The 23,917-nt window shown below is 40.1% G+C and overlaps 1 protein-coding gene across 3 annotated transcripts in view; it reads left to right on the top strand.

Annotated features, from left to right (window-relative positions):
- The window catches only part of LOC127630492 (paxillin-like), a 47,507-nt gene that overhangs the window by 6,000 nt on the left and 17,590 nt on the right, over positions 1 to 23,917 (top strand). The window contains exon 1 of one of the 3 annotated variants that reach the window (XM_052108059.1): positions 19,033 to 19,099. The exons of the other annotated variants lie outside the window; for them this stretch is intronic. The gene's annotated coding sequence lies outside the window, so the exon portion shown is untranslated. Of the gene's footprint in view, positions 1 to 19,032; positions 19,100 to 23,917 lie in introns of those variants that run through there. 3 annotated transcript variants of the gene reach the window in all.

Below are 23,917 nucleotides of genomic sequence, written 5' to 3'. Positions count from 1 at the left end.
TCAACAGCATCTGTGTCATAATGTTGTTTGCCACAAAATAATGGTTACAGAAAGGCACTTTTCTTTTTTTAATAAAGGAGAGACTAAGTCTAAATACGTTTTTGTTGTTGTTGAAATCAGCATTATTCTGCAAATGCTGTTAAATGAGCTTTACTTGTATTGAACCGTAACACTTGTTCATTCCACAAGTAAATGAACAATAGTAAAAGTGCTGCTTGCCTTAGAAAACACCACTAATTAGATGTTTTCCTATTTGACATCTTAGTAAGGAAGAAACACAGATTTGATGGGGGTAGTTCAGTGTAGGCCACTGTGCTGCAGTATTTTTTACCAAATAGTCTCTGCCGGGCTGGAGAAAGACCTGATTGTTTTCAGAGTTGCAGCCGTCTCATTCTGTCCTAATGCTGCTGGAAGACCCAGAGGTTTGGAGCAGTGCATGCCGTCACTGTATTTGCATGTGCTGGTGTCCTAAAACAGTACCCATCACACAGCGGTGCCATTACGGGGAAATCCAGCACCTCTGTTTGCTGAGGGGGAGGGAACTGACTTACTCAAGGGTCAAAAGGCAAATGAGAGGAGTTTTTCCAGCCAGCTGTTCACAGTGGAAATCTTTATTAGCTTTGCTAGAGGTGATCAGTGTTTCGCTTAAGGAGTTAGACTCTTGTGAAGCAAACTTTACTTTCATATTTTTGCATATGATGTCAGATCCCCAGAAAAGTGCTCAATCCACCAAAGGAAAGAAAAAAAAACTGTCATAATTTACTCACTCACATGTTGTTCGAAACCCATATGACTGTAAAGGATATGTTATGCAGAAGGACTACCTCAGTCACCATTTAGTTTTAATGAAAAGATGAAAGTGGATGGTGACTGATTCTCAGCCCTTAACATTCTGCCAATATTTACTTTTGTGTTCCGTAGAAGATTTCCCAAATTCCATGTTTACCTCTTGTCTAATTGCACCCCAATAGTCTGGTGGAACCATTGAAATATATGAGTTGCATGAAGTGACCGCGGACGAGACTGAACCTTCTCCCGGCTGATGCACACTCTGGCACGGTGACGCTTGTCACTCATGCATGTTTGCAGCAGCTAGATTATAACGTGATTGCTCGTGACCAGAGCCATATAAAGAGAGAGTTGCGACAACGGAAGTTCTAAATGCTTGGTCGTCACGTGATTCACGGAGACTTCAGATTGTTCCAGGAAGTGCTTTGGCGGGCATTCCAAACTGTTAGAGTAGAGTGACAGAACTGCGATTTCTGGTAATTAGTAGTCAATAAATGCATTTATTTTATATATTTATGTAACACACCGACATATGTATGTAGCATGAGTATGTTGTTACAGCGATGTTGTTTTTTAAAGATCAAATCAGCTAATATTTGAGGTTTAGTGTTCGCTTACCGTTATTTGCCTCAACTTATTTCAGGCTAGGGTTTCTGTTGCCTTTTTATGTTACCTCATGTAAAATTTAGTGAAATGAAGCTTATTGTTTACAATTCTTACAATTCTATATATAGTAATATAATTATTTATGTATTATAAATATTATATATCTAATGTATAATTCTTACAATACTTATTCATATACACTCACCTAAAGGATTATTAGGAACACCTGTTCCATTTCTCATTAATGCAATTATCTAATCAACCAATCACATGGCAGTTGCTTCAATGCATTTAGGGGTGTGGTCCTGGTCAAGACAATCTCCTGAACTCCAAACTGAATGTCAGAATGGGAAAGAAAGGTGATTTAAGCAATTTTGAGCGTGGCATGGTTGTTGGTGCCAGACAGGCCGGTCTGAGTATTTCACAATCTGCTGAGTTACTGGGATTTTCACGCACAACCATTTCTAGGGTTTACAAAGAATGGTGTGAAAAGGGAAAAACATCCAGTATGCGGCAGTCCTGTGGGCTGAAAATGCCTTGTTGATGCTAGAGGTCAGAGGAGAATGGGCCGACTGATTCAAGCTGATAGAAGAGCAACTTTGCCTGAAATAACCACTCGTTACAACCGAGGTATGCAGCAAAGCATTTGTGAAGCCACAACACACACAACCTTGAGGCGGATGGGCTACAACAGCAGAAGACCCCACCAGGTACCACTCATCTCCACTACAAATAGGAAAAAGAGGCTACAATTTGCAAGAGCTCACCAAAATTGGACAGTTGAAGACTGGAAAAATGTTGCCTGGTCTGATGAGTCTCGATTTCTGTTGAGACATTCAGATGGTAGAGTCAGAATTTGGCGTAAACAGAATGAGAACATGGATCCATCATGCCTTGTTACCACTGTGCAGGCTGGTGGTGATGGTGTAATGGAATGGGGGATGTTTTCTTGGCACACTTTAGGCCCCTTAGTGCCAATTGGGCATCGTTTAAATGCCACGGCCTACCTGAGCATTGTTTCTGACCATGTCCATCCCTTTATGGCCACCATGTACCCATCCTCTGATGGCTACTTCCAGCAGGATAATGCACCATGTCACAAAGCTCGAATCATTTCAAATTGGTTTCTTGAACATGACAATGAGTTCACTGTACTAAAATGGCCCCCACAGTCACCAGATCTCAACCCAATAGAGCATCTTTGGGATGTGGTGGAACGGGAGCTTCGTGCCCTGGATGTGCATCCCACAAATCTCCATCAACTGCAAGATGCTATCCTATCAATATGGGCCAACATTTCTAAAGAATGCTTTCAGCACCTTGTTGAATCAATGCCACGTAGAATTAAGGCAGTTCTGAAGGCGAAAGGGGGTCAAACACAGTATTAGTATGGTGTTCCTAATAATCCTTTAGGTGAGTGTACACAATATATTCAGCTTTAAAACAACTTAAGCATACTCGTATATAAACTGCCGTTCAAAAGTAATGAGGCTGAAAATTCAGCTTGGCATCACAGGAGTAAATTACATTTTAAAATACATTAAAATAGAAAACAGTTATTTTAAATTGTAATAATATATTACAATATTACTTTTTTTGTATTTTTATTCAAATAAATGCAATAACTATTTACAGCAATTCATGAATACATTTCTAATAAATTAAATAGCATGCCAAGCATTTTGTATGTGTCCTTTCTTTCATGTTGTCGTTGCATAGTCAGTCACCATGGTTTGCTGTGCTGCATGGGGATGCTCCAATCAGCTCAGAGAAAGGTGTGCTGAATGTATGGCTTCCCCACTGACATGGAGAGGAGAAAAAATGGTTGGCTCAAGTCAGCAGGAGCAATCTAAATATAAATAAAAATTACAACAACAAAAAAATGTGTGAGGTATTTGCAAAGATTTTACAATTAATAGGGTGTTCGTTACTAACTTTATCCAGCTCCAATCCTTGCCTAATCTGTTAGTTATCCGATAACATCCCTTATCTCCTAATTTAATGAGTAATACTCAACTATAAGGTTTTAATTTACAAGTTATTTTTATTTAGATGTACTGATAATATACAGAATAAGATAATATTATTCTTTAAACGTCTCACCTTTTAAAAGTGCGTCGCAAACGGTTTGTTCTGATGCATCTCTACGGTGTTTGCTGCTACTTCCGGGAACTATTGAGAGGCTCCACGAGCCGCCATTGCTGTAAATAAACGTTCCATTGGAGTCAATGGAGTTGTCGCAACTCTCTCTTTATATGGCTCTGCTCCTGACATAGTGATTAATTAATTAGTCTTTTTTGGCTTGTTTCCAAAATAATATCTAAAACTCCTTTAAATGGCGTACATTTACTTTAGGAGCTATACTACAGAAGAAAAATATTGTTATCGGAGAATGTTGAATACAATATTTAATAAAGCTCGCTTTCTCCGCCTGTCTGGGACAAGTGGGTTTTTGAAAGGGCAAGTGAAAGAGAATTTTACGTGCCCGATGGGACAAGCAGACTGATTCAAATGTCAATAACAAAAAATAACCAGCTATATTTGTAGCCTAGGCCTGTGTCACTTATTAGAAAGTTCATATTTTTATTCTGCTGTTGAAAGTAATCCAGAGCATGTCATTTTAACATTCACTAGCGATCTAGTAACAGCTGCGCCCTATTTGATTGACATTTATAAACTCAGCAAAAAAGAAACACTCTTTTTCAGGACACTGTATTTGAAAGATAATTTTGTACAAATCCAAATAACTTGACAGATCTTTATTGTAAAGTGTTTAAACAATGTTTCCCATGCTTGTTCAATGAACCATAAACAATTAATGAACATGCACCTGTGGAACGGTCGTTAAGACACTAACAGCTTACAGACGGTAGGCAATTAAGGTCACAGTTATAAAAACGTGGGACACTAAAGAGACCTTTCAACTGACTCTGAAAAACACCAAAAGAAAAATGCTTAGGGTCACTGTTCATCTGCGTGAACGTGCCTTTGGCATGCTGCATGGAGGCATGAGGACTGCAGATGTGGCCAGGGCAATACATTGCAATGTCCGTGCTGTGAGACGCCTAAGACAGCGCTACAGGAAGGACCGCTGATCATACTCTCAGTGGAAGACCACATGTAACAACACCTGCACAGGATCAGTACATCCGAATATCAAACCTGCGGGACAAGTACAGGATGGCAACAACAACTGCCCGAGTTACACCAGGAACGCACAATCCCTCCATCAGTGCTCAGACTGTCCGCAATGGGCTGAGAGAGGCTGGACTGAGGGCTTGTAGGACTGTTGTAAAGCAGGTCCTTACCAGACATCACCGGCAACAATGTCGCCTATGGGCACAAACCCACCTTCACTGGACCAGACAGGACTGGCAAAAAGTGCTTTTCACTGACGGGTCACGTTTTGTCTCATCAGGGGTGATGGTCGGACTGTCATATATTGTCAAGGAATGAGTGTTACACCGAGGCTTGTGCTCTGGAACAGGATCGATTAGGAGGTGGAGGGTCTGTCATGGTCTGGGGCGGTGTGTCGCAGCATCATCGGATTGAGCTTGCTGTCATTGCAGTCAAACTCAATGCTGTGGGTTACAGGGAAGACATCCTCCTCCCTCATGTGCTCCCCTTCCTGCAGGCTCATCCTGACATGACCCTCCAGCATGACAATGCCACCAGCCATACTGCTCGATCTGTGCATGATTTCCTGCAAGACAGGAAGGTCAGTGTTCTGCCATGGCCAGCGAAGAGCCCGGATCTCAATCCCATTGGGCACATCTGGGACCTGTTGGATCCGATGGGTGAGGGCTAGGGCCATTTCCCCCCAGAAATGTCCATTTAACTTGCAAGTTGCCTTGGTGGAAGTGTGGGCTAACATCTCACAGCAAAAACTGGCAAATCTGGTGCAGTCTATGAGGAGGAGATGCACTGCATTACTTACACGTGTGCGTACTGCTGCTGACCAGAAGCGATGCTTTATAGTTAAAAAGTAATACGGGGGAAATAGGGAAAGGAGGAGGCAGGAACCGGCTGAACAGTCAAAATAATATTTAATTTAAGCAAAAAAAAAGAGCGGCAAAGGGCAAGGCAGAGCTAAAGAGAAGAGGGAAAAAAACCTTGCTCGCCGGTTCCCAGACACGCCGTTGCCTGGTCCTCGATCACTCCTCCACCCTCTGGCAGATGACAGCCACTCCTCCCTGGGCAGACCGGAGCCAGTCTTCCAACCCCTAGCGGATGGAATGGTCCTCCTCATTCTGGCAGCCGGTAGGGAACTCCTCCGCCCCTGGCAGCAGCTCCACCGCTCTAGGCAGCCGGCAGCGAGCCCCTCCTCTCCTCGCGGGCAGCGGCCATTCCTCCGTGTCCAGGCGGCTGACAGCAACTCCTCCGCCCCTAGCGGATGGCCACGGCTGCTCCTTTGGGTGGATGGCAGTGGCGAGGACACCATCCCTCCTCATTCCCGGGCTTCGCACCAATGTAACAAAGGTTAAGGATGGGAAATGAGGAGGCAGGAACTGGCTGAACTTTCAAAATAATATTTAATTTAAACAAAAAGACACACAAACACACACATGGCAGCTGCATGTGGCTCTCTCTCTCTCCCAAACTGCCGTGTTCCACTGCACTTATCCCTCTCCTACTGCACTTACCCCCGGCATGATGTACATCCCCTCTTGGCCCGCCTGCCAGCAGGCTTTTTCCCACCCCTCTAGAGCTGGGGAGGGGGACGAAGGGGGGGGGTGTTCAAACCATCTAACACTGATATTATCGCTGGTTGGACGCTAAGTGGTACTATGGGGTCATTTTCGTTAAGCAATAGCCTACACAGTAACGCAAGGCAACTTGATTTCAAACTTTGTACTTTGTATTTTTTTTATTTTAACAAAAATCGAATGAAACTGAAAACAATTAAGTGCAATTAAAATGTGTGTTGTTCAACTTTTTGAAAGATGACTTCTCAACAGTTGTGAAGGGCAACATCTCTTTGGCAATGAACCTACTTCATCTGTGCATTCTCTCCATCATGGGCTACCTGTCAGGTATTCCGCTGTCCAGGCAAATACATCACTTATTGTGGGTTGTTGCAGGTTTATTGTTGGTGTTTTATTACCTTTCATACCAGGACCCAGTTTAGCTGCTTCGGAAGGGTAATGACTTTAAATGTGTGTGAACAAATATGTTTTGTTCCCTCCTACAGCAGGACGATATGCAAGAAATATGTTCACGATGTTTTCATAAAAAAATTTAAAATAACAACACAAAAAATTAAAAATCACAATATCCAATTATATCGTCAAGTCGTGTAATTTGATACATTGGTAAAGAACATCTGGCTTCCAGGTTAATTTATCATGGGTCGCAAGCTCTTCATTAGGCAACTATTCTTTATTTAAGGCTGTTCTATTCGTTAGGCTGTTGGGTTGATATTGGAAGTTCCACTCATAATGTTTCCCCCTTTTACCCGGTTTAACGTTTCACACTGGTGTTGCCCCTTGTAACGAGTAAAACCAGTAACACCGTACACCGTGGCAACCCTACTGCAAACTTCACAAATAATATGAGTAGTATGGTAGCCTGCTATTCTGAACATAGCTCATGATTATATTAGATTTTACAAAGCCATAGTGTTTACTAAAGTTCCAGATCCCAACGCAGGTCTCCTGAGAATGAGAGGAATGCATATAAACCTCAGAATTCTCTCCTACGGCTATATCGTCAGTGTTATAAAGCGATGCAGAACTGGGGCGTATATCCAAACACACACATACTCACACAAACATGCTGCCTGTTAAAGAGGCTGTTGTGGTCACTACACACAGGTGCACAATGGAGGTGTTGTACAAGCAAACACCGCTTCCCATCTGGAGCTCATTAGACGTGTCTTGAAGCTAGTCATTTGTGGTGAATGACAGAACAATGCCGATTTGTTTGTAATGCTTTTTCTTTCAAATTTGGATTTGCCGTATTCAGCCACAGCCTGGCCAAACTGAAATCGCCTGATGTGATTTCTCACTAAAGCTGCGTTCACTCTGCCAGCGACACGCAGCGACAAAACGACCTCATCTCATTCATTTTTAATGAGTGCTGGCGACTTCTGGCATCACAAGGGACGGCAACCGTTGGCGAATGGATGTGGGCGTGTCCAGCGATGCAACAAAGTTGAGAAATGTTTAACTTCATGCAAATGAAGAGCGACTTTCGGGAGCGACAGCCAATAGGAGAGATGTTGTCTAGCTCACATGATCCTAATATTTTAATAATAATAATAATTGTAAAGAAACAGTGCTGTTTAGACTCTCCATACACACCACTAGCGACCTAAACGCCAGACACTGGTGACATGCAGCAACAAATAGCTGGTAGTGTGAACTCAGCTTAATGGTGGGCAAATATCACTGACATCACCACCTGACGGTGGTGACTCCATTGTGATGAAATGAATGGAAGAATCTTAAAAAGAATATTCCGGGTTCAAAAGCTCACTTGACAGCATTTGTGGCAATATGTTGATTTCCCAAACAAATAATTTTGACTAGTCTTTTTTTTTTTTTTTTTTTTTAAGAATTGCAGAGGTTCCAGTGAGACTCTTGCATTGGAAGTCAATGGGGCCAATTTTTGGAGGGTTTAAAGGCAGAAATGTGAAGCTTAAAATGTTATGAAAGCACTTACATTAAATCTGCTGTTGAAACTCATGTATTATTTGAGCTGTAAAATTGCTTAAATCATTATGACGTTATGTCGTCATGGTAACAAAGTTGTAAAATTGGATTTAACTTTCCACAGGAAAAGTTAGTAAGCGATTTTATCACTCTAAAATCATGTTAGTGTTGTGCGGAGTAACTATTTTCACAGACTTTTAAATGTACATTTTGGAATCGACCTGTCGACTAATCTCAAAAGTTAGAAACCCTTAGAAAAGAACAAAATTGGTGCTATTGGTGGCTGATTTACTTTATGTATTTTACATAATTGCAATTAATATTTTAGATACATTGTTGCATTTCTTGTTTGCAATGAATATTATTTGTTTAATCATCTAAGCGTCTAGAAACCTCTGAATTGTTGCTGTGGGAAATCAGACTAACTTAATCAGACTCTTGATGAATCATTTTGATACTATTAATATATGAAGCCAAACCAAGCCAGACTGTTTCCTCCACTAGAACAGGAAACATATACAAATATTACACATGACTTCATAATTTATAAAGGTCTAGACTTGTCCTTGTGTTTACTTATGGACCATGCATGGTTAACCCATCGCGTAGCATCTCCAGGACGTGAGCGTGGTCCAAGTTGGGGTGGCAAAGCTGATTTTTAGGGTGGCAGCTGCCAACCTGTGCACCCTTCTGGCCCAGCCCCTGATGCTGCAGTTTTAAAGAAAGAGAGAGAATTTGAAAAGTCACATGACAAAGATCCAACCACAGACCAAATCAGTTTCCTTTTTCACACACACACACACACACACACACACACACACACACACACACACCCTGTTCATGGTCTGACCAACTCTGAGGCCGAGCCTTCAGGGTCTTGTCTCACTTCCTCAGGAAACAGCAGAGGGAGGAAGTGGCTTTGTGTTGAGGTTTACGACCGCATTTTACACCCAATGAAGATCAGAGTTTCTGAGATGTGTCAGGGCTGATGGTGTGTCGGTGACTCATAAGAACTGTTCCGAAATTGTCCTGGTCAGATTTGACCCCAGATCAATACCAAAAAAGACTATAAATGAAGCCTACATTTGCAGTGACATTATTATTATTATTATTATTGTTTACACTGAAGCGCCTCTAATTAAGGACTTCATTATAAAGACGCGTAGAATACTTTTATATTAACTTTAATGAAGTTACCAGCTTTCATCAGCGGAGAGTCTTATGACTCAGTCTTATGGCATATTCCAGAATATTGGTCTATCTGTTCTCAATTACGATCTTTGAGAGGCGAGCGGCCACATAAAGGGCGATCAAAGCATGGGTTTGCCACGGGTTTGCCACGTGTTTACCTCCTGTTATGAGGTGATTTAGATGAAACGGCTCTGTACCAATCTCTGTTGGCCTATTCTTCCTCTCTGTCCTCCTCATTTTCAATCACTCATCCCACCCCCTCTCCCCCTCTTTGGCAGAGTGTCTGACCCGAGACACAGGGGTGATTGTTTTCCTGATGGCCTTGAATGTTCCAGAACTCATAGCTACAACAGAATTCTTCCCACATGACTGAATTTGGGAGATACTCCCTGTAGAGGATGCCTGTGTAAAATGTTCCGATGGGCATGTGCACAGTGTGTGCGAGATCTACCAAAAAGACCAGATTTAATATTGGGGTGTTTCTTCAACTTCAGGCAGTTTTTGCACCAATTTTTTTGGGATGCATGCAATGTCCAACAGTGTATGTACATGCATCATTTCTTTTCTGAAAGTCATGAAAGTTCCAGCACATCTCAAATAGAGGCTTCCCGATATATCGGTTTTACCGATTAATTGGTGCCGATAGTTGCCGATGTTTTCTTGTTTTGTTTTATTTATTCTCGTTTCACTGTATGTTGCACTGGAGGAGTCTACAGTTAAAACGGTTTGATTCTTCTGTATAACATAGGAGTGGTGGTCTGGTAAGCAGAAGGTTGCTGGTTCGATCCCCACAGCCACCACCATTGTGTCCTTGAGCAAGACACTTAACTCCAGGTTGCTCCGGGGGGATTGTCCCTGTAATAAGGGCTCTGTAAGTCACATTGGATAAAAGCGTCTGCCAAATGCATAAATGTAAATGTAACATCGGCCTCTAGAGGTGAAATAAAAACAATCATGTGTGAGTTTGTTGTTTCTTACAGGTGCACTCCGTAATTTTATTTCCCCATTAAAAAGTTTTACTCCTAGAGAAGGGGATTGTAATTTTGAAACATGTGTATAAATGAATGACCACTCACATGAGATTGAGGACTCTGTTCATGTTGGCAATCTTATAAAAGCTGTTTTATTCTACATGTGGCAGGGGCGCCCTCATGGGGGCTGCCATTTTAGAATCACATGACCAGCTGAATCTCAGTAGCCGTCCTGTTATTGGACACTTTCACTCATTGATTAAAGTAATCATGGCTGATTGTGAAGTGTGAATTTCTACAATGGCGTCTGTAACTGAAAACTATTGATTTTCAAAGATGCTGCATCCACACCACTAGGTGTCACTGTAAGTCCAAGATGAAATGAGCAAAAAGTTAATGAGTGCATCTTTAAACTTTTTTACTATTGACTAAATGCATCCATAGTTTTATCCTCACTTCAATGCATATTTTGTTATTTTGATTAGATAATCAAGTGTTCTAGATTGAAGAAAGTTTTTGTCTATATGGAAATGTGCCCCGTCAGCTCATACATTGTGTCTTTAAATTCATATCTAGATGATAATAATAGGCTAAACTTTTTTTCTCATTAAACATTGTCAGGTGAAGTACGTATACACAGATCAGCCACAACATTAAAACCACCTGCCTAAAATTGTGTAGGTCCCCCTCGTGCCGCCAAAACAGCCAACCAGCGCCACAAAATAGCATTCTGAGATGATATTCTCCTCATCACAATTGTACAGAGTGGTTATCTGAGTTACCGTAGACTTTGTCAGTTCAAACCAGTCTGGCCATTCACTGTTGATCTCTCTCTCATCAGCAAGGTGTTTCCATCTGAACTGCCCCGTCACTGGGTGTTTTTTGTTTTTTGTTTTTGGCACCAAATTCTAGAAACTGTTGTGTGTGAAAATCCCAGAAATACTCAAACCAGCCCGTCTGGCACCAACACTCATCCATGTGATTATCTAATCAGCCAATCGTGTGGCAGCAGTGCAGTGCATATAATAATGCAGATAAGGGTCAGGAGCTTCAGTTAATGTTCACATCAACCATCAGAATGGGGACATTTTTTTAATCTCAGTGATTTTGGACCATGGCATGATTGTTTGTGCCAGACAGGCTGGTTTGAGTATTTTTGTAACTGCTGATCTCCTGGGATTTTCACTCACAACGGTCCCTAGAATGCTATTCTGAGATGCGGGTTGCCGCTGTTTTGGCGGCACGAGGAGGAGCTACACAATATTAGGCAGGTGGTTTTAATGTTGTGTCTGATCAGTGTTTACCAATCCCTTCATCTGATGAATACATAGGCTATAACAAGCTTAATTTGGTAAATAATTCATCAGAGCATTCAAGCCAAGGCTGTCATTTCTAAATAAGAGTCCCTTGTGTATTTTGTGCTTGTTTATATTTAAGTTATGCAACAAATGTGTATTTCTTCTGGTTATAATTGGGATTTTGGTTCAACAATAAACTGCATCTAGCCTCAATGTCTGTGCCTGTCAGAGTATGAAAAGACTAAGAAAATTATTTATAAACTAATTTTAAAAAAATAGCGGCGGATTCATTGATAATCAGGCTTTTCCCACTACCATAGTTAATTGTATCGGCTAAAACTACTGACGGTAGACCTCTAATGTCAAATTCTGTATTGTTTATTACAATTCTGTGCTGGAAATGATGTTGATGGAAATTTTAACATTTTCTTTAAATAAAACAACTCCTTTGACTTGCCAAGGCTAATTTCATAGCTGACATTGTATGTGTCCTAAATACACTCAATTAAAAATATTTTGACACTTTTTGCATCATTTGGTAAAATTACAGCTTGATTTGGAAATGACATCAGTATAAAATATTCTCACAGGTGATATCTGCCTTGATTTTTCTTTGTTCACTTCAAATATCACTTTCATCTCAAGCACGATCTTCACTGACACTTTTGTCCACTTAACTTTTGAACAAAACTTAATTAGGGGCAAAATTGTTTGGTGTGGTGGACATGAAGCCACAACTGTTTACATTTACATTTATATTTTATGCATTTGGCAGACGCTTTTATCCAAAGCGACTTACAGTGCACTAATTACAGGGACAATCCCCCCGGAGCAACCTGGAGTTAAGTGCCTTGCTCAAGGACACAATGGTGGTGACTGTGGGAATCGAACCAGCAACCTTCTGATTACCAGTTATTTGCTTTAGCCCACTACGCCACCACCACTCCTGTTGGACTGTTGGACAGTCGTCATTTATTTAATTTTTTAATAATAAAGAATAGAAATGATTTTCACACAATAAATATCGAAATGGTTTATGCTCATTTCATTATTTGTTTAGTTTATCATAGTTTTAAACATGTAATAATTTGTGTTTTTATAATAGATTTTCATAGTTTGATATTGTAAGTGTGGGTCTGGGACAAGACTAAAACTAAGACTAAAAGTCAAATCTGTTTATGCCATTTGAAAATAACCAAAATAAATGATGACGGCCTAGTAAACGTTTCTAAGTCAGATGTAACGAAAGGAAAGAAATCAACTGCAGGGATGTGACATTTCCTGAAATATCACAGATTATCAAGATTTAAAAAATTTTGTAGCGGTTGACCATTATATGCTTTTTTTCAGTGGCTAATGCTGATGTTTGTTTTGAGTCACTTTGACCCAATTTTATGCACTAAAGTAAGAAATTAAAATTGAATGATTATATCTCAGCAACAGTTTGCAGAAGAGAAGAGAAGAGACTTTCTCATATAGAGAACCGGGTGGCTGACGAGCAGACCCGCATGGAAACTGTGCTCGCAGAACTCTACAGAAAACACCTCCGAATTTAAACGGCCCTCATTCACAAAGTTCTACACATCCCAAATTTTGTCAAATTTTTGTATTTATTTTTTGCCATTGCAATAATGCTTCTACAGCCAATAAGAATGTAGTGTTATAATGTACAAAATGGCTCAAATATAAAAGGATGAATATTTCACACGCTATTTACACAAAAAAAATCACTTGTTGTTTGAGAACTACATCAACATGGCCAAATGTTACATCTATTACATTTCCATTGTTCCATTTAGCAAGTGTTATTATCCAAAGTGACTTTCATATAAGGAATGTTACAACAAGTGCGATTCGTGATAAGTATATGGAGTGGTGGTGGTGTAGTGCGCTAAAGCACATAACTGGTAAGCAGGAGGTTGCTGGTTCGATCCCCACATCCACCACCATTGTGTCCTTGAGCAAGGCACTTAACTCCAGGTTGCTCTGGGGGGATTGTCCCTGTAATAAGTGCTCTGTAAGTCGCTTTGGATAAAAATGCGTAAATGTGCCAAATGTGTAAATGTATTACATATCAATCGATTAAACGGCCCGGTCGATATATCGATCTATCGCTAGTTTTTAATAGTGGTGTTTGTGGTTAGCATGGGTCTTTTCCAGGTTGAACACACTGAACTCGTATAGAGAATCAGCCAGCTCTTGTCTAAATAACTAGCCAATCAGATTTGACCTCACTTATGTGTATATATACGTAGGTGTCCAGAATAGACACGGGACCCCCAGTCTGCTTGGCTTGGCGTCCTATTGGGAAGAGCTTTTATTTTGGGTTCCAAGTGTCGACTTTCGGACAGGGGTGGGGTTGGGTGGTTGAAAATATTCGTAAAAATCCATCAATCCTCTTCTTGACCCTATTTCATTCTGTAAATCTCTTCAAAACATATCCCTCTCCTCCTTTTGACCCCTCTGTTTGATCTCATCTTTTTTGCTCGCGGTTGTCTTGTAATAATATCTGCCTTTCTTTCTGGCCTCTATTCTTTCTCTTCTGACCTGCAGTCATCTTACCCCCTCACACCCCTCCTCTTGCGCCTCTGTTATAAATATCAGAGTACGTTTGGTTAGATGGCATCGAGTTTCAGCTGGTGAAGTCGCCGGCTTTGGCCTCTGGTCTCAAGTCATAAACAGGCCGAGTTTGGCTTCTGCTCATGGCAAGAACATTTCCTCCATTCACACTGACTAAGATCTCATCATAGTTACAGTCAGTTCAAGTCTTACGTCATGGGTTGAGCAATTTTATATTTGGGTAAGATCACAATATTGTTCGGTTTCTGGAAATTGATGGCAAAAAAATTTATAAAGTGGCCTTAAATCCACACTTCAAGGAGGGTTTTGTGTTCAATACAAGTTAAAGGGGTAGTTCACCCAAAAAATTAAAATTCTCTCATCATTTACTCACCCTCAAGCCTTCCCAGATGTGTATGAATTTCTTTCTTCTGCTGAACACAAATTAAGATTTTTTTTAAGAATATCTCAGCTCTGCAGGTCCATACACTGCAAGTGAATGGTGATCAAACCTTAAATCACAAAGGAAATATAAAATAATCCATAAAACTCCAGTGTTTTAATCCATATCTTCATATCTAGAAATAGATAAAAATTGAAGTTCTATTTTTACTTTAAATCTCCACTTTCACTTTCTTTTTCAGATGTGAAAGTGAAAGTGGAGATTTAGAGTTAAAAATGACTTATGAACCTATTTTATCGCTCCTGAAGATATCATGTTTGGGTGATCAAATCCTTTAAATTGACTAGAACCCGTAACATTCCTTTAAAAAAAAAAAGTATGAAAGTTTTTGCACATGGGATTCGTGATGTAGAAATGTTTTGTAGGTGTTGACCATAGACTGTTAAAAAAAAGATGGACGACGCCCCTTCGCTCTTTTCCATTGGTGAGAACTGAAGCCGCCAGTGTCCCGATATGGCGCTGACATCTTGGGACTTGAGTCTGCGCAGTTGCGATTTCGGGACCAGACCTGCGCAGTAGTGAGCAGGAAGTAAAGCCGCAAAATCAAGGCCCCGCCCTCACTCTCGCTGAATCAATCGCAAGCACACGCCCCTGCACTTTTGACTTTTGACTTATGCGTGTGAAATAATTAATTATAGAAATTTAGATATTAAATTTAAAGCTCCAATCTCCTCAGTCCTCCGAAGATCCCGAAAAAAGTCAGTTGGTGCTTCAGTGACTACTTCGCTCAGAGAACCTGTCAATCACAGCTGTCAATCATGATGTCACAGCAGCGTTTTTATAGCATCAAATAACTAAAAACAAACTTGTTTTGAAAACAAACACTTGAAATGACATCAACGTGATAGAAACGACCGTAAATGACAGAAACTATCTTTGGAAAAAAGATATGTGAAGTGTAATTTAATTGTTTAGTTGGTCTCACCAATTGAATAACATGGGGAGGCGGGGTTTATGACCTATAGTAGGACCAGTCACCGGGGGGCGATCGAGACGTTTTGGCTTCACTTTTGAGGGCTTGTGTGGCACACTTGGTGTTGACACGTGGCCTACAATTGTGAAGTTTTGCTTTTGTTCTGCACATCTGCATCTCATTGTTTGTCATTTGAGTAAATGAAATGTCAACATTGGAAAACGACATTTTAGCGGAATATTGGACCGCAGAAGACTGGTGCAAAGTCTTTCTCTGATAAAGCCCCCTTTTGACTGTTTGGGACATCTGGAAAATCGATAGTCCGGAGAAGAAAAGGTGATTGCTACCATGAGTCCTGTGTCGTGCCAACAGTGAAGCATCCTGAGACCATCCATGTGTGGGGTTGCTTTTCAACCAAGGGAGTGGGCCCTCTCACAATCCTGCACAAAAACACTGCCATGAATAAAGAATGGTATCAAAACGTCCTGCAAGAGCAACTTCTCCCAATGATCCAGGAGAAATTTGGGGATGATCCGTGCATTTCCAGCATGATGGAGCACCATGTCACAAGGCAAGAGTGATACTGAAGTGGCTCGGAGATCATTACATTGAAATTTTGGATCCGTGGCCAGGCAACTCCCCGGATCTTAATCCTATAGAGAACCTGTGGTCAATCCTCAAAAGTCGAGTGGACAAGCAGAAGCCCAATAATTGTGATCAACTCCGAGCACTAATAAGGCAAGAATGGATCACCATCGTTCTGATGTGATTTAAAAATAAAAGCCAACCATTACATTATTTCAAAATAAAAGACATTGTATTGGCTGTCTTGCAGAGTATTTTTTCTTTGTTATGAGGTCCGCGACGGGCATGTTGGAGCCCAGGTCGGCTGCCTGTATCATCTGTAAGACGGGCGGTACTTGCGCAGCAACGGGCTGGACCAAATTATCCAGCGGCCCATCGGGAAAACACCCGGTGCTCCTTATGGCTCGTCCATACCTGGCTCCCAATAATTTGTTGCACATTTTCCTTTGTGAGAGCATTTCTGTCAAAAATGTTTATCTGTTTTAATGTAAGAAAGGAAAATATCAGTTGGTCTCGATTGCATCGTATTGCTAGGTCGTACACAGCAAACCGAGCTTGTATCAGGATAATGTGGAATTCTGCTGTGCATTGGATTGGGTTATAGTTTGGCCTCATACGCCTGCTTGCAATCTTAATCGTGTTAACCAACTGCTCTGTTACCTTCTTCATAAACAGCAGCTTTACACGTGTGTTGGACTCTCCTGATGCATAATAATTCCATGACTCAACACTGCCACCTACTGGTGGTTTGGAACTGCATGTCAAAAACACATAAAATCTTATTAGCTGCTTTAACTTTAAAAAGCATTGTCATATCAATGTCTCTTTTTAGAATGTATTATTATCTTTATATTTTTTTACATAGGCTTTATAGACTTTTTTTGGCTGTTGCAAATGTGGCTGCACCCACAACAGGATGGTCATGTGGTGCGAAGGATATCCTGCCTCCACTGTTATGCCTCTGTAGTACTTTTTGTTCCAATGGAAATTATTATTATTAAAGAGCATGTAAGAGAATCAAACTGTAATCTATCGGTCTCTTTTTCCTCTCTATGCCTTGCCTCTTTCTCTCTTCTAATATTTAAATAGGAATAAAACACATATTTGAGCTTTTAAAGTGTAGGGTGAATATCGTGAAGAAATATACAGGTTATGTTTCACCCCAGATTTAAAGAAAATAAATGCATAAATGACCAGCAATATTTGTTAGCGTTGTGACATTTATTTTTCGTGTGATTCTATAGGATTCATTTTGTTTTGATCTTATTCCGGAGGTTTCTCGTGTGAGATCATGCCAGTATGATTTTACACTATGGCACGGTTGACTCAGATATGCTTGTGTAGTCGGTTGTGTGTCCCCCTAGAAAGCTATAAAACAATTACACCTCCATACTGGTTCATATAATGAAATACTGACAGCAGGTGTGGAATTGGCAGTATAGGCTCTCTTTAAAGTTTTAATGGTTCTGGTGAGCGTGTTGCACCAGGTGCAGAGACCTCTCGAGTCCCGTAGAGTCACTGGTTATTTTCAGTGACTCGCGCGTTGATCTCTACGCTTTAAATAGACGCGCTATATGCTGCCATGTATTTAAACGGCCTTGGTTAAACATGGACCTTCTTAGACATAAGTCCTAGCATATTTGCGTGTGTTTTGCATTTGTACTTTATTTATTGGTCATGCCTGATATGCCCAATTAATTACGGATGCCAGAATTAGGTGTGGCCCTCAGAGGTGCACTACTGTAAACGTCTGCTGACATCAGCCGTTTCTCAGGAAGAGACTCCTGGGAGTAAACGTATCCCGCTGCCATGTAAGGAGCTCTTGATGTATCCTCTTGAGGTTTTCATGATTTGCATGATGATGTAAAGAGTACAAAATAGTACGAGCAAGCGAGAGAGAGAGACGTTATATTACTGCTGTAGTTGATAGTGAAAATAGTCATTAACAAATGTCATTAGTGGTTAGTTAAATTGCATTTTACCTTCGTTCTTGGACCATTGATGCATTCCAGAGCTTTGCAGATGTACATTACTGGAATCTTAAAGCTAGATTTTGGTATTCCTCTAACGTGCTGCTTATTCTTAATAATAAGTGCCTCTCAAAAATGGACAATTGGACATTTATTGTTTTATGTAAATACAAATATGTATTTTCAGCATTATACTTTAGATCTTTGTTTTTGTTGGACAAAAAACAAACAACTAGCTTCACGCCATGTAACCCACATTTGGTTTTCGCCCATTGAAAATGGGTAAAATTGAACAATTTACACACGGAGCCAAATTGAGAGCCCCATATATCTGGCATCTAAACATATAAAGCCTTCAATATAAGGACACCAAAAGGAAAGTTTGTTTTGAACCAGAATCTAAAATGATATTCAGATAACTTTAATAATTCTGGAGTTATAGGCACACCAAATTTGGAAATTTGGTCCATTTTGGGACTCCCACCATTGGCATATAATGCAACAAGGGGTGCAGAAGTCACCTATCTCTGTGTAAAAATAAAATAATGATGCTAACACCTTTCTGATGTTATTTTTTGACAATTAGTTTTGCTCCAAAATCACCAATCAATGGATTACTCCGTAAATATTGCTCCATTTTTTGACCATCATTATGCATATCTTTCGCTAGTAAACAAATGGTCAAAAACTCATTTTTGAGCCGGGGAGTTGACACGGAATGACCCTTTGATTGCTTAAACTTATTCAAACTTTAAAGAAATGTTTGTATTTTTTATCTGCACTTTATAATGCAATATTCTCAATTTAAAATGTTTTTGCACACAATTATATAGACACATTGTTTCAAGAAAAATATTAATCAGCAGATTGATCGATAATCAAAATAGTTGCACTCCTCATCTATAAGTGTTAAAAGTCTAGTTGTCAGGGCAGGAAAGGGTTAATGAACACTGCCCCCCTGTGTGCCCCCACACCCTCTCAACTCTCTCACACACACACACACACACACACACACACACACACACACACACACACACTCGTGCCCTCACAATCAGGTGTGACGGGACATTGCTATACGTTCTGGAATACACTGTAAATTCTGTGAGTATACATTTTTGACCTAGTATTATAAACATAATTGGAGGCAACATTAATGTGCTGTGTAACCCGCTGCTTGTGCGCAACCAGTTTTGACCCTTAGGCATCATCTAGACCAGGATAGTATTTGAGAGTACTCCGTTTCACTGTTAAAAATAGGGTGCATTTAAGAGAGAGCACTGCCTTTAACAAAAGCACAGACCAGACTGTCCGTCTGCATGTCAGTTTTAACTAAATGGTTTGTAAAAAATTTTAATCTCCATTTTTATTACCTCTCTCATGGTTTGATTTACTAGATGAGAATTAAAAAATAAAAATGCAGATTGATTCTCTAAAGACTAATGAATCATTCAGACCAAATGGCGGGGCTCATATGTTCGTGTTTTGAGCGCAGTTCACCTGCATTGTGAAGTACTGCCGGTTCAAGCATTTGCACAATTACAATCCAAACATTAGTAACCGCTATAAAGTTATTATACAAATCTACAAATGCGGCGCAGTAAAGGAGAGTTTGACAGCGATTCAAAACTCGTTACTGTCAAACAAACATTGCATGTACTTCCTGTTTCATAATAAAAGCTCCCTGTGAAGGCGAAATAATCAATAATTTATTACGATGCAATATTCATCTGGTTTCCAAATATATTTATATATATATTTATTATTATTTTTTTTAAATATATGAATGTAACACAGTTAAAGGTTGGGCAAGGAGGCGGCGAGAACCGGCTTGTCAACATAAATAATATTTTAATGAGAAACTTAAACCAAAAGCATAAACACACACATGACGGACATGCCCGTAATTCTCTCTCTCTCTCGAACCATCGTCACCGGCCGCCTTTATAAGGATTGACCAGGCGCGCGATAGTCCGACCCGCCCCCGCCCCCCTCCGCTCCACAATGAAGTTAAATAAGATTTTTATTAAGCTTCCATAAATGATTGTATGTTAAATATAGGCATAAACTTGCAAATCAATTCAAATGATTACATTTTACTTTCCCAGTGTTATTTTAGTGGGAATTTATTTTTAATTTTTTTCCTTTTCTCCCCAAATTGGAATGCCCAATTCCCAACGTGCTCCGAGTCTTCATGGTGGCGTAGTGACTCGCCTCAATCCGGGTGGTAGAGGATGAATCTCGTTGCCTCCGCGTCTGAAACAGGCAATCCGCGCATCTTATCACGTGACTTGTTGAGCGCGTTACCGCGGAAACGGAGCACATGTGGAGGCTTCACACTATTCTCCGCGGTATCCACGCACAACTCGCCACGTGCCCCACCGAGAGCGAAAACCACATTATAGCGATCACGAGGGGTTACCCCATGTGACTCTACCCTCCCTAGCAACCGGGCCAATTTGGACACCGTTGTTTGGCCGACACCGATGTTTGGCCGATACATCGGTGCATCCCTAATTTTATCGATTAATATTTGCAATAGAAGAAGAATGGCAGACCAGAGCATAACTAAAAAATGTAGTCAATATAGAAATGTAATTTTCTTTTAAAGAGCAAAAGGTTTTATACACTCATTTCTGATCTTGCTAGGTGTTCATTTATTATCTCCTCCTAGTTATGATCGTTGACCATTACATGTTTTATAGCCATCCGGTGTGATGTCAGATTTGATGTGTCCATTTGTAAACTTTGTGTAAGAGTTCCAGTGATCTCAGATGTCTTGCTGTGCTGTCAGTACAGCGTCACTGCGCTCTTTAACCGCTCGTGCTGTCGAGGGTGCCTCTTCCTGTACGGTATGTGAAGGCAGCATGTCTGCAGGCTATTATTGACCTCTTGGATAGATGGATAAAATGACAGATAGATGAGGAGGGGGTGAGATAAGAGCTTTTTTTGTTCTGGTTGGATCATTGTAGATCATGTCTTATTATAGTGTATCGAAAGGCTGGATGATGTAACCTTAAATAATGTACTTTTTTTAATCAGAGGAATCATTATTTTAACCAAATGCAATTGTTGCTAATTATATTATTATTATTTAACCTGCCTATTTTGTTTGGTCATTTTTGACCGAAATCAATTTTTCTGATAAAAATGTTTTTTTTGTAATTTTTTTTATCTTAACTTTTCCTCCACTTGTCACCTGAACACCCTTTTTTTTTCTTCTTCATTCACTAAGACTAAGTGCTCGTAAAAACTGGCCCATCATAGGAAATTAATGGGGGAAAAAAAAAAATTATGAATTTTCCTTCATATTATTTGCCAATAAAAATAACATTTTTAAATAAGCCACAATGCACTCAGAAATGGGGCGGGACTAAAAAAAAAACATGCAAAGTGCAAAATATCAGTGTTGTATAAAGTTATCCAGTTGTCATACGAAAGTAAAAGTAAAGATACCTTCATAGAAATTTGACTCAAGTAAAAGTATTAAAGTAACTGATATTAAACTTTAAGTATCAAATGTACAAGTAAATCTAATAAATTATGGAACAGCTAATTAATCCTATGCCAACTTATTTGATTGGCAGTGCCATACTGGATTTATATTAGGAGGCGTTAACTCGAGGACTGCTCTGACTAATCAGTCAGCAAGTAAATGCACTCGGTGCAAAATAACAAAGTAAACAACATGAGAAAATCAAGCAAATTGGTAACCGTAGAGTTTAGATTTAATATATTTCATGCGATTGATGAAGATTAAAGCTTACCAAAAAATACGGGGTCTGGTATCTCAGCGAGTATTGACGATGACTACCAACCCTGGTGTCGCGAGTTCGAATCCAGAGCATGCGGAGTGACTCCAGTCAGGTCTCCTAAGCAACCAAATTGTCCCGGTTGCTAGGAAGGGTAGATTCACATGGGGTAACCTCCTCGTGGTGGTGATTAGAGTTTCTCGCTCTCAATGGGGCTTGTGGTGAGTTGTGCGTGGATAGTGGAGAGTGGCATGAGCCTCCACATGCTGTGATTTTAACGTATGTGGATTATAAACATATGATTGAAAAAAGTCCATAAAAAGTGGAACATTGAAGGAGGGACCGGAGCCATTTTAGTGACCAAAACAGAGAATTGTGGGTGGGCTCTTTTCATCTGGGCCAATAAGCATCCACCCAGAACACCCTAGCAACTGCATAGCAGTGTGTTACAAACACAGAAAACAACTTGGCAACAGCATTATAACAACCTGGCAACCACTCAGACCACCTTAGCAACCACATATTGAAGCAATGCTATAAAACACACAGAAGAAACCCTCGACAACTGCGTAGTATGCCCTAGCAATCTACAACACCCTAGTAAACACATACTAGAGCATCAATGTGCTAAAAAGCAAAAAGAACACTGTAACAACCATCCAGAACACTGTAGTTTATAAAATAAATATTGTTTCACATTTTCATGAGTGCTGTTAATTATTCATACACATCGCACATTGGTTAAATGTAAAAGGTAAATGCATTTGATCGACTTTCATATGAACAGGTCTCCTGGAAAGGTGGGAGACTGATAGCACATTATATCACAGCTTTCATAATGTTTAAGCCTAAATGTATCAAATTAATTAGTGAAAATAAAAACAGATATAAACATATGTGAGCAGTTTCTTGTCTTCTCCAGTGAAGACAAACGGAACACGTTGTCTGGCACGCACTTCGCTTGTGATTTTGATTCATGATTTGCGAAACAAATAATTACGACAATTATTTTTATTTTTTATACCATATTTATCCCCAAATTTGGAATGCCCAATTCATACTACTTAGTAGGTCCTCATGCTGGCACGGTTACTCACCTCAATCCGGGTGGCAGAGGAAAAGTCTCAGTTCTGAGACCGTCAATCCGCGCATCTGATCATGTGACTCGTTGTGCATGACACCGCGGAGACTCTCCACGATCCACAAACAACTCACCACACGCCCCATTGAGAGCGAGAACCACTAATCACCACCACGAGGAGGTTACCCCATGTGACTCTACCCTCCCTAGCAACCGGGACAATTTGGTTGCTTAGGAGACCTGACTGGAGTAACTCAGGACGCCCTGGATTCAAACTCACGACTCCAGGGGTGATAGTCAGTAGGAATGCACCGATCCGATACCTGGAACGGTATCGGCTACGATACTGAAGCTTTAAGACGGATCGTGTATCAGTCTGACGAGCCCGACCACAAATATTATTTCTTATTCTTGAAGAAAGAAAAAAGAAGAGATCAAAAATGGAGGTTCCAATGAGGCACTTACAATTGAAGTCAATGGGGCCAATTTTTGGAGCGTTTAAAAACAGAAATGTGAAGCTTATCATTTTATCAAAGCACTTACATTAATTCTTCTGTTATAACTTGTGTATTATTTGTGCTGTGAAGTTGTTTAAGTCGTCATGGTAACAAAGTTGTAAAATTGGATATATCTTTCCACAGATGCGGTTATTAAGTTATTTGATCACACTAAAAATCATGTTTATATGAATATCGTTTTTGTCTATTGGTTATACTTTTGAAACAGTGAGGATTTTAATGTTTACAGATTAAACCCCATTGACTTCCATTGTAAATGTCTCACTGGATCACTGATTTTTGCGTCCAAACAAATATTTGTGCTAATCCACTTTCTCGTTATTTGTGAAGTTTCTTCTCTACCCTCTTTTCCTTTTGGACTGTTAATGAGATCAACCCGTGGTTGTCTTTTGATCAACTGGTCGAGCACGATGGAAGTTATGAGCATCACTGGCATAATAATAAGAGTTTATGTCGGAATCCTTCAAATGTAGATTGCGATTAATCATTTTCTTTTTTTGTATTTTTTTTTATACCTTGCACAAGTCTCACAGTATACAGTCAAACCATCCAGGACTAGTTCAAAGCTCAG

The sequence above is a fragment of the Xyrauchen texanus genome, chromosome 37 (assembly GCF_025860055.1).
Source record: "Xyrauchen texanus isolate HMW12.3.18 chromosome 37, RBS_HiC_50CHRs, whole genome shotgun sequence".
NCBI lineage: Eukaryota > Metazoa > Chordata > Actinopteri > Cypriniformes > Catostomidae > Xyrauchen > Xyrauchen texanus.
This window is presented reverse-complemented; position numbering and strand designations above follow the sequence as displayed.